The following is a 16,530-nucleotide window of genomic DNA, read 5'->3' on the forward strand; positions in this document are numbered from 1 at the left end:
GTCAAATAAATAAATAAAATCTTAAAAAAAAAAAAAAAAAGTTAGAAAGAAGTACTCCATATATAAACCACCTGACTTTATAAAGTCCATAAAATGTGGATTTTAGAGCGTATAGCTGTCTCAGCTGGAAGAGCATGGGACTCTTGGGGTCTTGAGTTCGAGCCTCAGGTTGGGTGTAGAGATTAATTAAATAAATATAAACTTTTTTAAAAATGTGTATACTAAATTGCAATATATAAAGATCATCAACTTCACTTATAATCAAAGAAATGCAAATTAAAGTGACACTGTACACTCTTCACCTATCAGGTTAGCAAAGATTAAGAACTCTCATAATACCCAGGGTTGGTGGAAAAATGAAGAAACTGAACTCCAAAACATTCTTTGTGCACACTGGCATATCTGGGAGAGCAATTTATTAACAGCTTTCAAAATTAAAAATGTACAAGGGCACCTGGGTGGCTCAGCTGGTTAAGTGGTTAAGCAGCTGTCTTTGGGATCACCTGGGATCAAGTCCTCTCCCCCCCACCCCCATCCCCTGCCTCGGTGGGCTCATGCTCAGTGGAGAATCTGCTTCTCCCTCTCCCTGCCCGCGCTCACACAGGCATGCGATCTCTCTCAAATAAATAAATAAAATCTTTTTTAAAAATTTAAAATGTTGGAACATCTAGGTGGCTCAGTTGGTTAAGCAACTACCTTGAGGCTTAGGTCATGATCCTGGAATCCCAGGATCAAGGCCCATCTCAGCAGGGTGTCTGCTTCTCTCTCTGACCCTCCCCCTTCTCTTGCTTTCTCTCGCTCTCAAATAAATAAATAAAATCTTTTTTTTTTCATGTACATACTTATGGATCCAGCAATTCCAATTCTACAAATTTACAATACAGATATACCTAAACAGCTGTACAGGTACAAGTATTAAAAAAAAATCAGAACCAATTTAAGTATCCATCAATGGATTGGAAACTGAAGTATACATCCATACCGATATCCCAGCTGGCAGTTGTTTTAAAAAAAAAAAAATTAAAGACCTGAGGTATAATTACAAGTACTAACTTGAAAAGTATATGCTTGAAATATTAAATAAAGAAAAATTCACTATAGTATATGTAGTGTGTACACGTGTTTATGTATACATAGAAAATGTCTGGAAGAATATTGGGGGAATAAGCATTATTCTTTTTGAACTGTAGGAATGTGATTACAATGAGCACATATTAATTTTATAATTACAATTTGTATTTAATTTGAATGAATCAGGCTCTCAAATAAAGCCTTCCCCTGGTGTTAAATCTCCCCATGCTACGACCCCAACTTGTCTTTCCAGTGCTTCATGGTTCCAGCCAAACCAGTCTGTTCTTCCTTTGAGAAATCAACCCAAAGGACTCCTCTCCAAAATACTCTTAACAACTTGGTCTGAACAGCTACCAATAACAGCTTCAAACATAAACTACTTCAGCTGAAAGAACTACATATGCCTGCATCTGCTACTGAACATTTTAAAAGAATTTTTTTAAAAAAGGAAATCAAAACATATTTAATAATCATCAGAGAAGCAGCAAGAGTTCTCCCCATTTCCCATCCTTCCAGCCTGGGTACCTCTGCTCCATGCAATTTCCTGCCTGAAATCCTCTTACCTACTTATCACATGTCCAAATCCTGCCAATCCTTCAACACAGGTTAAACACCTCCTCCTATATCAAATGTTCCCTAATGCCCCCAGCCAGAGCTGATTCTCTTTCTTAAACCATGGGATCATCCCCTCCTGAGACATATTCCTCTATCAAGTAGTCAACAGTGTACATGTCTTATTCCTACTGGGGAGAAAACTCATCAAGGGCACATAAGTGTCTAGGTCACCGTGTATGCCTCATTTCATACATAAATTAAACTGGTATTTCACTAAAGTATGTAAGAAACGGCAAGAATCTAAAAAGCACAGGTTTTTCCTATTTAATTAGGTAACAGTTATGTACCACAAACAACAGAAGTAGGAAAGGTAAGGATCCCTCTCTCTCTCTCTACACACACACACACACACACACAAGGCTGCCCCCACCCACGCCCAGTGCTCTAGTATGCCTCAAATAATAAATAAAATATCTAAAAAAAAAAAAAATGCTGGGGCACCTGGGTGGCTCAGTGGGTTGGGGCTCAGCCTTCGGCTCAGGACATGATCTCAGGGTCCTGGGATCAAGCCCCACATCGGGCTCTCTGCTCAGCAGGGAACCTGCTTCCCCCTCCCTCACTGCCTGCTGCTCTTGTGATCTACTTGTGATCTCTCTCTCTCTGTCAAATAAATAAATAAAATATTTTTTTAAAAAATACTGAAGGGCAAACTACCCAATGTGTGTGCATATTATGTGTTTAAAGTTTTTATTTATTTATTTGAGAGTGAGAGAGGGTATGACCTGGGGGGAAAAGCAGAGTCCCTGCTGAGCAGGGAGCACATTGTGGGGCTTGATCTCAGGACCCTGAGATCATGAACTGAGCCAAAGGAAGATACTTAACAGACTGAGCCACCCAGACATCGCTACCCAATGTGTTAATACTACATAATCTGTTGGGATTTTGGTCAGAGTGCCAGCTGTCCTGCAATAAGGAGTCTTCCTTTCCTCTAAACTAACAGAATCTCTGATTTCTTTTGACTAGGCACATAGCCATCTCCACGAAAGACTACAATTTCAGCTTCCCTTGCAGCTATCAGTGGCCTGAGGATTTTGTCATAATTAAAGGGACAGAGCAGAAGTGATGTGTGTCATTTTCTGGAAAGTATCCTCACAGATTGGGGATATACCCAGCTTTTGCCCCTTCCTCCTCCCCCCTGGTAAGAATACAGAACTGACCAGAAGAACTAGAGATGCTCTTTGACTAAAAGGAGAAAACTGGGACTCCTAATGAGCATGAAGGTACCATACTAGCTCAGGGCTGCCCATGCTTTACATGAAAAAAAGGAAACTTCTACATCGTTCAAGCCATTGTTATTTTGGGTTTCTGCCACTCACCTCTAAACCTAATCCTACTTAAAACAAGGCAAAACACGGAACCTGGGTGGCTCCGTCATTAAGTGTCTGCCTTTAGCTCAGGTCATGATCCCAGGGTCTTGGGATCGAGCCCCACATTGGGCTCCCTGCTTAGCGGGAGCCTGCTTCCTCCCTCCTCCCCTCCCCCTGCCTGTGTTCCCTCTCTCACTGTGTGTCTCTGGCAAATAAATAATAAATAAAATCTTTAAAAAAAAAAAAAAAGGCACACCTACAAAGAGTACTATATGTATTTATTAAGTACTACTTCATTAAGCAATTTCTAATACATATTTTATACTTCCTAGGATTAAAATAACTTTTTTGATAATTCAAAAAACCAATAAGCACTGAAATGTCTTTCTATACTATATGTAAGATACAAAAATGTTATCAGCAAGAATTTGTCCGAAAATCAGCTTCCTGAATATCTTTTGGAGTCAGGAGATTAAGCCAAATCTCCTGTATAATTGACCTCAATAAACTACAAAATAGTATTATCCAATCATTCACGTGACAAGTGAATACTTGCTACATTCTTCACACGCTAGATACAAAGGACACAAAGATGACCAAAGCAGTGCCCTCCTGGAGTTGACAGCAATATACCTGAGATTGCAGAATGCGAGGGCAACACTCCAGATGCCCCTCTTCCAGCCTCCCAAGTTAATTATACCCCTTCTGCTACCGTGTTCTTGTTTCAGACTGAGTATAATATGATTAGGCTTCAATCCTGCTCTACTAACATAATCATATATAATCATATTCCTCAAAGAGTATACTCCCATTACTGAAATTAAAATCAACATATTACCAAAATGCCATAGCAGCTATCACTAATGGTGGGTCACTTTTCCAAATGGCAAATCTTATTTTCACATAACATTTCTCCTTAATTTCATCTCAAAAAGTAAACCTATCCCTAAATTTAAAAAAATACTTTGCAGTTCCCCCTAGCTCCCAGGGGATGTCCTATAAAAAAGGTCAGAAAGTAGGACTGCTAGATAGATGGCCAACCATGTTTAGTTATTCCTCGCAGGCCATTAAACCAAGCTCACTAAAGAGCAGAAGCTGGACCAACAAGATGCCTTGCACTCTCTCTCCATCCCCTACCTTCCTGGATCTCTCTAAGAGAAAAGAATACTAACCTGACTGGGTCAGAGTCCAAAACACTGACTGGACTTGTTTATAAATTTGAAGATCAAATGCAGATTAAACATGACACATATATATGAGGGTTTGCTATCTTGCACTTGCTCATTTTTCTCTCTTTGGGCATTCTGTAAAGTAGCCAGCCTAAGAATAGTAAGACAGTAGGATTTAGGAGGAAGAGAGATCCCTTGCCTAGGCCTTAAGTTTAACCAATTGCTACAACCCAGGGTATTAGACAAATCTACATGGCTATTTTGGCCAAAAGCCCAATTAATAATAAAATATTCTGAATTTCCCACTCACCATGGTTCTACTTATATATATCTCCCTCAGGATCATCACAAGGAAGAAAAACAACTAAGCTATCACATTCTGTTCACAATTCATTAACACCCCAAACCTCACTATGATTCTATAGTCTGTGTCATTCACTTGGTATTTAATCATATACAATTCTGTAGCATGTCCTACCCAAGAAATAATGAAAGTTTTAGTTAGTAACTCAGCACTTATTTAAGCCCTGTAGAGTTGACCCCACTGATCCTAAGTATCTCCTGGTTACTGAGTATTGCAGATAATAAAGAAGCAAACATAACAGAAAGCTAGATCTCTAGATGACAATCATAACAGTAAGTAAGTTTTAAAGACTAGCACTTAGTGAATACTTACCATTTACCAGAAACATTTTAAGCATCTTGTATGTATCAATTACTTTGTTCCTCCAACTATTATCCCCCATTTTACAATAAGTAAACTGAGACCCAGAGAGGTTAAGTAATTTGTCTAATTTTTTTTTAATTTATTTATTTAACAGACAGAGATCACAAGTAGGCAGAGAGGCAGGCAGAGAGAGAGGAAGGGAAGCAGGCTCCCTGCTGAGCAGAGAGCCCGATGTGGGGCTCAATCCCAGGACCCTGGGATCATGACCTGAGCTGAAGGCAGAGGCTTCAACCCACTGAGCCACCCAGGCGCCCCAATTTGCCTAATGATTAAGCAGCAGACTGGGGATTGAGTCTAGAGCTCTTAACTATTTTGTTCAATGGTATGATGGCTAAGAGTGGACAAATACCAACTGGTACATTTTAAAGCTCAGCATTCAAAAGCCATCCAAGGAGACAAGAGGGCAACGTGGATCAGGATCTCAGAAAAGAGATTAGGGCTATATATTTATAAACTTGCAAACTAGACATGAGGTAGAACAAGGTCACATTAGAAAACAGTACTAGGGGAGAAGTTAATAAACAGAATCGTGAGAAACAATATGTTTTCTCAATCATGAGAAACTACTTAAATATTAAGTAGTTAAAATAGTTGAAAGTTGACATTTTAGGCCAAACTGGTAATGCAGTAGGGATGTATCTTTGTATGTTATATGTATATATAACATATACTGTATTACATATCAAAATATATAATAGTTATACCTACTCTAAGGAAACGAACATAATTTAACTATAATGACTATAGGTTTATGGTAGCAGCTCTGTTTTTACTGTACTGTTCATCATAACTAAACTTTTCATGCTAAATCTTTAGACAATAACACTACCTATAGCAGTGCTGCTATGAGAGAAAATAATCTGCTTGAAGATCTATCTTCAGTTATGTTTTCCAGGGTATAAAGCTATGAAAAGATGGCCTAAATACATGACCACCCTTCAAAGATTTTAAGATCTCCAATGTTTACATCTATACAACATGGGAACTGAGACAGATCTTACACAGTTCGTTAGCATTTTTTTCACTCTTAGCAGTGCATAAAATAATGGTACAGGTTACTAATGACCACATCTTAGATACAATGAAATGTGTCTTCTAGAATACATTTAATTCAACATGTAAGCATATATACTGCTGTAGTTAAAACTTTCTGACTTCAGTAGTTTCACAATCTAATGGGAAGAACATGATTTAACATTAAGATACAGGGATGCCTGGGTGGCTCAGTCAGTTGGACGTCTGCCTTTGGCCCAGGTCATTAAGTCCCGCATCAGGCTCCTTGTTCAGCGGGGAATCTGCTTCTCCCTCTGCCAGCGACTCCCCACGCTTGTGCAGTCATGCATGCTCTCTCTCTCTGACAAATAAATAAATAAAATCTTAAAAAAACACACACATTAAGATATAAATGGAAGAAATAATCATTAACACAAGATGTAAGTGTCTTTTTGCCATCTTTCAACACGGCCCTAATGGTGCACATGAATGTCCTGGGCTGATGCTCTCAAGAGCATCACCAATGCTGAAGAGAGCCAAACGACAAGTTCTTATTAGGCCATGCTCCAAAGTCATTGTCCGGTTTCTTACTGTGATGATAAAGCATGGCTCCACTGGTGAATTTGAAATCACTGACGTTCTCGGAGCTGGAAAAATTGTTGTGAATCTCACAGGCAGGTTAAAAACATGTGCAGCAGTCAGCCCCCGATGTTATATGCAACTCAAAGGTCTAAAAAGATGACATAATAATCTACTCTCGTCCTACCAGTTTTGTTTCATTGTACTAACAACCTCAGCTGGCATCATGAACCATGAAGAAGACAAAATTACACAGGAGCAAAAACCCTGGGATTCTTTTTCTCAGCATGTAATACTTATGTATAAATAAAATGCCTCAATGGAACCCCCCCCCACAAAAAAATGATAAAATAAGCGGAAAGGTAAACGAACTGAAGAAAAGAAAAAAGGTACTTGGTAAGAACTCACAGTGGCCAAACCAAAAAAAAGGCAGGCATCCTAAGCACAGTTTTAATAGAAAGAGATTATATCTGGGGTCCCTGGGTGGCTCAGTTGGCTAAGCATCCGACTCTTTGTTCAGTTCAGGTCATAATTTCAGGATCGTGGGATCAAGCCCTGCACTGGGCTCCATGCTCACCGGTGAGTCTGCTCGGGGATTTCTCTCCCTCTCCCTCTGCCTTTTCCCTGCCTCTCTCTCTCAAATGGGTAAAGAAATCTTAAAAAAAAAAAAAAAAGAGAGAGAGAGAGAGAGAGAATTAAATCTGATGTAAGAATAACAGGAAGAAGGTAGAGAATAAATGGTATCTGAACAAAGGTAGAAGGAGAAGATGAATGAGGTTATGGTCATGTCACTCTCCAGCAACTACTCTCCAGTTAAAGTAAAGCATTGCTTGAGGATAACTAAACAAAAGGGAAAACATTTTTTAAGTCTTCTATATTTTTCTCCTTCTAACTCCTGTAGTGGTTTTATGGGGGTGGTTTTTTTGAGAGAGAGAGAACATGTTGGGGAGAAGCAGAGGGAGAAGGAGAAGCAGACTCCCCTGCTCAGCAGAGAGCCCAACCCAAGGCTAGATCCCAGGGCTCATGACCCAAACTGAAGGTAACCGCTTAACCAACTGAGCCACCCAGATGACCCCAGAGTGGTTTTAAAATAAATCTACAAACTCTTTGATATTCCTCCTTCAAGAGGTGGAGCTTAATTTCTATACCTTTGCACATGGACTGGACTTAGTGACTTGATTTTAATGAATAAATTTGGTAGAGGTGATGATGTCTGACTTCTGAGACTAGGTCAGAAAAGCACTGAGGGGGCACATGGGTGGCTCAGTCAGTTGAGCATCTGACTCTTGATCTCAGCTCAGCTCATGATCTTAGGGTTGGGAAATTAAGCCCTGCCATTGTATCAGGCTCCATGCCGAGCAGGAAGTCAGCTTGAGATTCTCTCTTCCACTTCCTCTCCTTCTCCCCCAACTCATGCACAAAAGCTTGCCTGCTTCCCCACCAAAATAAATTAATAAATGTGTTTTTTTTTGTTTTTACTTTAAAAAATGAAAGAAAGAAATGGCATTGAGCATTCCTTCTTGCTTCCTCTTTCTCTCTCTTTGATCACTCCTTCTGAAGAAAGCCAATGCCACATCACAAGGTCACTCAGGTAACCACACAGACAGCAGGACGCTTCAGAGGACTCCTGCTCACAGCCAAAAGAGTTAGCCATGGGGAAGCAGAGCTTCCAGCCCCAGTCAAGCCTTCAGATGACTGCACCCCAGCTAACATTTTGACTGCAACTTCAAGAGAGACCTGAGCCAGAACCATTCAAACCTAACCACTCCCAAATGAATGACCACAGAACTGTAAGATAATAAATATTTACTGTACTGTCACCAAGTCTTGAGGTAATTTTTTATGCAGCAATACATCACTAATATAACCCCATGGCACTTTGCGTCTCTCAAACACTTAAGTTTATCTTTTAACAATTATGTGTATATAAATGGCCAGTAAAGACATTGATTTCTAGAAAGCTGTTCTCTTCATCTTTACATGCCTGCAAGGTTTACCTCAATGAGCTATAGTCATGTACTTGAGGATTTTTTTTAATATTTTTTGATTCTTGCCAGTGTTTATATCTGCAGATGTCCAAAAATGAGGTGATTACATTCTTGAATAAGAGCACAGCTAGTGAAGTGGGGTAAAAAAAGAAAATATTGATTTGACTGTGATCTGATTTAAAGATGGAATGAGGGACTATAGATAGAACAATCAAAAATAACTCCAGAATGGGGTCCCTGGCTAGATCAGTTAGTAGAGCATGTGACCTTTGATCTTGGGGTCAAGTTTGAGCCCCACACTGGGTGAAGAGATTACTTAACACACACACACACACACACTCCAGAATGACATATGTAAAAGGTGGAAAAGGCAGTCATTGGAAATACCCTTGGAAGTACTGGAGGGCAAAGCTTGCTTGAAAAAAAATAGTGCAGAGCAGCAAAGTGCTGTAATAGTAACACCAAACTTACTTCATTATCCAGGAGAAAAGTACAAGCCACTTGACTAAGAAGGATTAATTTTAGATGTGCTTCTCAAACTGTTCTATAGCACATTAGTTTCCATAAGAAAGCCAAACGTATTCTTTGGGGAAGGGAAAAAACAAAAATAGGGGCGGCCTGGGTGGCTCAGTGGGTAAAGTCTCTGCCTTTGGCTCAGGTCATGGTCTCAGGGTCCTGAGATCAAGCCCCCCATCAGGTTCTCTGCTCAGCAGGGAGCCTGCTTCCCCCTTTCTCTGCCTGCCTCTCTGCCTACTTGTGATCTCTGTCAAATAAATAAAATCTTTAAAAAATAAATAAATAACAAACCAACGAAACAGACAAATGAAAAAACCCTCTGTAAACTACAAGATATTTCTGAGCCTTTAAGGTTTTAAGGCACATTATAAATTTACTTGAGGGTAGGGGGAGGGATAATTGGGTGATGGGCATTAAGGAGGGCACTTGATATAATGAGCACTGTGCAATGAGATATATATATATATATATATATAATGAGCAATATGCAAACAATGAATCACTAAGTTCTAGCCCTGAAACTAATAATACAGTATATGCTAACTACCATAAATATAAATAAAGAATAAGGGGCATGTGGATGGCTCAGTGGGTTAAAGCCCCCGCCTTCGGCTCAGGTCATGATCCCAGGGTCCTGGGATCAAGCCCCACGTCTGGCTCTCTGCTCATCAGGGAGCCTGCTTCCCTTCCTCTCTCTCTGCCTGCCTCTCTGCCTACTTGTGATCTCTGTCTGTCAAATAAATAAATAAAATCTTTTAAAAAAAATAAAATTTAACTTAAAAAAGAATAAAAAATAGGGATGCCTGGGTGGCTCAGTCTGATAAACATTTGTCTTTAGCTCAAGTCATGATCCCAACACATGGGATCGAGTCCCACGTCAGGTTCCTTGCTCAGTAGGAAGTCTGCTTTTCCCTCTGCCGCTCCTCCTGCTTGTGTTCTCTCTCTCTCTCTCTGACAAATCTTTAAAAAATAAAAAATAGTAACAAAAATAAATTTACTTGACCTCAAAATACTTAAAATATTCGCAGCATATTAGTATGTCATGAATACAGTTTGGGAATAAAGGACTTGGTAGGCAGGAAGGTAGACCACATAGGTGGGTAGATTCCCAGGAAAAATGCAAGACAGATGTAATAATATGATCTCACCTAAAAAAGAAATCTTAACTACCATTTATGATGATGTAGTTTCTTAAAGGAAAATAAACTGTTGGATAAGCTATCAAAAGCAACAACAGCCATACCAGATGTCAGGAAAATAAAGACGGGAAAAACATGACAGGATTTAACAGCAGAAAAAAATCCTCTTCCATAGGCCATGGCTCAGAATGCCTCCCATTCCCATACCTCCTACTGTGTACCTCAGTGAGATACAGCTTGAACAAGTGAGCAACCCACCATCTGGGAGGCTGGTAGGTAGCTTAAGAAATGGTCTGGCTCCAAACCCTTAACCAAGAGTCCTATCAGATCCTCTCCTGGGAAACGTTAATTAAATATATAATGAGTCCTTAGTAGTAAAGGTGGAAGCTGAGCAGAGGCATAAAGTCACAAAGAAACCAGACAGAAAAGAGCAGAGTGAATAGAAAAGGATTAGGTGAGCCAGCCCTGCCTGTTTAGGGTCTTGTGCATAATACCTGCCTTCAGTAAAAAAATATTTAAGTTAGTGTAATACTATCCAACCTCAACAACTTAGGTGCTGACCCACCCAGAGACAGCAGGATTGCAAACTGATGATACCCCTTCAGTCACTTCAGGGACCCACACATAAAGAAAGAAAAGGGGAGGGAAAGAGGAATGAAGGGCAGGGGAACACTGGCACTGGATATAAAAAGGAGCATCTAGTGTAAATTCACCTGAATGTCTTCATATAACAAACATCTTTTTAAATCAGTGGTCAGCCTTTGCTTCTCATTAGGAATCAACCAAAATTACTGTAGCGTTGATACACCACCCCAGTGCAACCATGTTCTGCCCAGGGAGGAAAAGGTTTCCAGAGAGTCCCCAGGCAGCTGCTCCGAATTCATACATGCAGACACATGCCCACATTCTCACCTGCTCACACTCCCCACAAATTTAGTCAGCCCCCATACATTAAGTGCCACCACCAGCCCACTCACCCTGTTCCCCACCTCCAGAAGTAAGGGTGTCAGGAATCAGACCTCGGGGAGCCTGGTGAACACGTACAGGTGTCAATGAATGAGTACATGTGTGCTCTGCTGAGTATGTGTGTGACCACCTGTGCTAGCATGGGTTTTTGTAGGAGGGGCTCTCCCCTGCTGCTCAAAGAGTCTGTCTAGAGGTCCAGCATCGCCAGGCTTGCTCACAAGCTCTCTTTCAGCTTATTCCAGGCCCACAATGTCAATACCATCCTTTAGAGTGGTGTGGTGTCCTTATGCTACACAGAGCCTGCACAACCATGGCCAGCCCTGGCACCAGGGTATGTCTCAACAAATCCTTCCTGCTGAGGAGGCAACAAGGTAATCTGGTCACTGGAGCTGGGCAGGATCCTTATCCCAATCAGTACTCCAGCATCTGTGAGGCCCATCAGAACCTGAGGTTATTGTTCTGTGAGGCCTGATTCTCTAGGTTTCCAGATTTGCTCCTCTTTTCTCCAATGCGTGAAATGACTTGAAGGCTTTCTGTTCCTTGCAACCAAATAAGCCTAACAAAACCTTTACAAATCATATGTATATCTGGTTTTAAATTAGGGCACGGCCTATAACTTCAACTTCTGATGCAAAAGCCCAAGACAAATAGGCTGTGACGATTCCTCAAATACCAAGAGGTCTAATGAATTAGAGATCATATCATTTTGTAACATAACTATATAAGGAAATATTTCACAAGTAAACATATTGCTTATGGTTGCTGGTAAATTTGGTAAATTTTACCAAATAAAAACAATTTTACACTGACACAAACAGGTCACTTTACCAAAAACCTCTTGTATTAGCAGTCCAGCCTGACCTAGTTAGCCAATATACAGACACATGGCATAGATTATATTACTTGGCACACCAACAAGTTAATTATACAAATCACAATTCCAACCAAAACTTCATTCTCGTAAATATATTTAGGATCTGAACATGTCTGAGTTAATGTGATCAAATATTCATTAAAATGGCTTAAGCAGGGCACCTGGGTGGCTCAGTTGGTTAAGCGACTGCCTTCAGCTCAGGTCATGATCCCGGAGTCCTGGGATAAGAGTCCCATATCGGACTCCCAGCTCCATGGGGAGTCTGCTTCTCCCTCTGACCTCCCTTCTCATGCTCTCTCTCGATCACTCTATCTCTCTCTCTCTCAAATAAATAAATAAATTTTTTTTAAAAATGGCTTAAGCAATCTTAACCATTTTCTAACAAATAAATGTTCACTTAAACAGGACAAGCAAAGCTACAAAGTTGGAACAACTACAAAGATAACTACTAATAATTAACAATCACTTAAACATGATTCAAAAGGAATTTCTAGTTGTTGAAAGACTCTATGATCAGCCAGAGCACAGCATTATCAGAGAGTGATTATGTAAAACAATAACTATTGTTTCAGGGTGTATGTATGTGTAAAATGAAGTTCACAACTATGTTACACTAATGACTCTAAACATCTGAATTTTCTGCTATCTTAACCTTTACATCAACTGCAAAAGAAGCTGCCAAAAGCAGTTAGTTGGAAAGCACAGAAATTCCCAGAAGAACTCAGTATATACAACTTATTTTACTACTTAAATGTTTTTTTGATTACTGGGATTTAAACAAGATGTTAAAGATTCAAAACTAATTTTAAAACTAACGGGTGCTTACTAAATCCATAATAATATTCAACATACACTGGTTCTAGAAGGGCACAGGTCATATTCCTCTGTGTGTGTGTTTTTATAGCACCTGGCATATTTTTGTCAACAGTACATATAATTGTTTCAAGACTTACAGTGATTCTACCCTACTTTTTAGAAACCTTTTCACTGACCACCATGTCAAAGGTGAAAAAGTAACTGGTCCATTTATTTCTTGATTTGGATTACCTTTTTGTTGTGAACCCGTTCTCAGTTACTCTAGTTACCTTGCAACAAAACACTGGCAGAGAATATACTGGATTGAAATTACTAGCCTCTATTCCTACTGAATAAATAATACATTCGAACTGTTCACATTTCATCTGTAAAAGGTATACAACTTCAGGGGTTACACTCTTAAATTCTGAAAGCAAAGTGAATCAGAAATCACATTCCTGAGGGTCTGAAACAGATGTTTATTCTATGCAGAGTCCCCTTTGCCTCTGCAAACCTCTCCCAAAAGTCCACTCCACTAAAACAACAGAGATGGGCTAGGATGTGTGATAAAAAACCTTCTGGACATTTATCAAACAGATTATCTCTGAAACTACACTTTGGATTACAAGTCTTTGGGCAGGAATTTGGCCTTCTGTGTTAATCTGTGTACACATTCATTTCATTTTCTCTTGCCTCTGTTTTTTTTTTTTTTTTAACCTAACCCAGAGAATTAGTCATCCTATCAGACTTAATTTCATCTGTTTATATGACAATTGAAAACAACACTACTGCAACACAACACTACTACATCCACAAAAATACTGATTTTAGTGAGTTCCTCTCTCCCCTACCTCCCCACCATCCCCAAGAAATCCCAGAAGAAAACGCCTGGGTCCAGAGCTAGGATTTTTCTCTTCTATTGGGTAGGTCTATTTGACTTTTTACTAATGATACTGAAAACTTTTTAAAGACTGCTAGTGTACGTACAATTTCTAACACCAAGAACACAAACAAATCCCTTGATTTTGTTTAGTATTCTAAGACAAACTATGTTTTTCATAAAAGAGTATCAATTCAAACGAGTCTTTGGAAGTCACTATGTGTAAACACTTCTGATGATAGAACAAACTAATGTCAAGACACAGCCAATAACATAAAAAGCCTCGACACATCCGTGCCAGTCAAAGGACATCTGCATTAGCAGCTCAGGGAAGTGGCATTTGCAGGAAGGCACTACAACTGCGTTCAAAAGAAAATCATTAGGCCTCAGCCGTTAATCCCCTCCCCCATCCTCTTCATCAGGATCCCTCAAAGCAATTAACCGGTAGAAGGTGCTATTCTGCAACCCACAGTATTCACACCAACCTCCATCCTTGGCCCAGAGCTGGGTTTAAGCCAGGAGGACTCTATCAGCGTATTCCCTGACCAATACTCAAGGAAGCCTCTACACCAGCCCCGGAAAGAGAAAAACAGATCTTTCTTTATAAGCCCTACTTACAAAACAAAAAAATGACATCTCAATAGCCAGCATACCTGATTATCAACCATCAGACCACTAAAATGTCAAAACACACAGACACTCTTTGCCAAATATTAACCACAAATATGATCATTATCATCTTAACTGAGACAATCTACTTCTACCTAGAAAAGACCCTCATCACATTCACTACAATAAGAGTCAACTGAACAAGTCACTGTCCCCAAACAAAGTCAGGGGCAATGAGGAATAGGAAGGATGACTATAAGGTCACGACATATAGAAAAGGTTTTCATCTTTACATAGACAAAAAAAGAGCAGCAGAAACTAGGGCTGCAGAGGAAAGAAGGGAGGTGGAGGAGTCGAGTCTCTGAACATGTTTTTGAGTGTCCTTTAGTTTCCAATCTACTCTTCTGCCTCTCATAAGGTTGCAAAAAAAAAAAAAAAAAAAAAAAAAAAAAAAACCGCCAGACATGAGATGGGTGAAAGAAAGCTGGAAAAGAAAAGCGTCCACCCTTCCCCCATCTTCTCTCCTCTCTCCCAAAAAGAGCTGTGTTTGTCTGTGCAAACCTAGTCCCAAATATGGGAGAGAGAGAATGAATGTGTGTATGGAAGAACAATGAGCCCTCAGCCTGGTATTGTGAGTGTGTGTGTGTGTGTGTGTGTGTGTCTGCCTGCCTGCCTGCCTGCCTCTGCCTCTTTTCCCTTCGACCTCAACAACAACAGGGAGAGCTGGAAGCCAGCTTTTCCTTCAGGCCATCAAAACCAAAACTGGCTTATGATTTACAGTGGAATTAACTCAGCAAGCAAATCCATGGAAGGAAATAGCTACCCAAAGATCATTTTATTATTGTATAGATCCATCCTCTCTCCCCTCCCCCAACAGACTGAGACTAAAGAAACCAGTGTACATCAGACAAAAAGGTCTCTCTTTAAATGGAAAGCAATTATCAAAACTGTTCCATATCTAAACAGAGGATGCATTAATTTATGTTACACCAAAATGTTTGGTTTGTAATTCACCAAGTTTCCCTTTTACTAGTTATCTTTTTTTGTGTTTAAAAATTTGCTTTGGGGAAAGCTATTTCAGGATTCATACAAAACTACTTTCTAAATGTCCCTTAAAATAGCAACACAGACTGAAACATTTAAAGCACCCAGTTTCTCAAGGACACATTTTGCTTAAATCAATGTTTGAAGTCTGTAATCCAGAAAGATTGTAAGCAAACCTTGGAAAAGAGGCAGAGGAAAATGACAATTCAACAATGAATCATTTTGTTTTCCTTTCAACAACTTCTCAAGCAACCAGTTTCAAAGGAAACCTGCAATACTTTCCCCTCCCAACACACACACACACACACACAATCTATGTAAAACTACCTCTCTTCTTTCCAAAACCTTAAAAAAAAAAAACAAAAATAAAAAAACAGAAGTCACTTTCTTTCAGGGAGCAGAACTCAAAACATGGTAGTAAGAATCCCATTCTGCTGCAAGTGATTTGGGGTTTCATGATTTAGTAATCACACACAGCAAAGAACTGGAGATTTAGCACACAAAGAAGGACTCTTTCCCTACTGTGAAAATACTACTTTAAGAAAAGCCCTCCCCCAAGACCCCCAAATCCACAAACAGTCAAAAAAATTTACAGTTTGGGTCTTTCACTTCCTTTCCTCCCCCCCCCCCACCCCAACCCCCAGTTCAGCCAGTAATTTAGTCACATGAAGCAGGCTTTCACCTCAGACAAGTCCGACAAGATCATGAATAAGCAGCAAAGACAGAACCCGGGTCGGCAGGCCAGTGGGGCAGTTACCTGGCCCCGGCAGGGCCGAACAAGTCCCCGGCCCTTTATTCCCGTCCCCCCCGGACGCGGGGCTCGCTCGCCGGCCTCCCTTCCCCGGCTCCCGACCGACCGAGGAGTCCAAGCCGACCCCCTGCCGCCCCACGCCCGTCCCCAAGTCCAGCGGCCAGGAGAGAAGGCAGCTGCCTCGCGCCGGCAAGTTGGAGACTTACCTTCCCCGAATGCGCTACACCATCAATGGAGGTGTGTTCGTCCGGCTCCCGGGAAAGTGGGGGACGGCGCGGGAGGCCCGCGGGGCTGGGGACCGCCGGGCTCGGGCCGAGGAGGGGCCGGCCGCGGGGACGGGGCCGGGGGCTGCGGGGGCTTCCCTCCCGTGACCTCTGGGACGGTCTCCACTAGCTCCCTGCTCCTCGCTCGGCCAGTCCTTCAGAAGCGGGAGCCCAGGATCATGTCTAGTTTTGTTTTTCTGAGGGCGAGGGGCTCCCTGAGGATGATGGTGATTTTTTTTTTTTT

General features: G+C 40.8%; 1 protein-coding gene across 3 annotated transcripts in view; it reads right to left on the reverse strand.

The window, feature by feature from the left end:
- RERE (arginine-glutamic acid dipeptide repeats) overlaps window positions 1-16,320 on the reverse strand; it is a 419,097-nt gene extending 402,777 nt beyond the window's left edge. For all 3 annotated transcript variants that reach the window (XM_059374870.1, XM_059374869.1, XM_059374868.1), the window contains exon 1: window positions 16,230-16,320. The gene's annotated coding sequence lies outside the window, so the exon portion shown is untranslated. The remainder of the gene's footprint in view (window positions 1-16,229) is intronic.
- Between the last annotated feature and the right edge of the window lie 210 nt (window positions 16,321-16,530).

The sequence above is a fragment of the Mustela nigripes genome, chromosome 14 (assembly GCF_022355385.1).
Source record: "Mustela nigripes isolate SB6536 chromosome 14, MUSNIG.SB6536, whole genome shotgun sequence".
In the NCBI taxonomy this organism is placed as follows: domain Eukaryota; kingdom Metazoa; phylum Chordata; class Mammalia; order Carnivora; family Mustelidae; genus Mustela; species Mustela nigripes.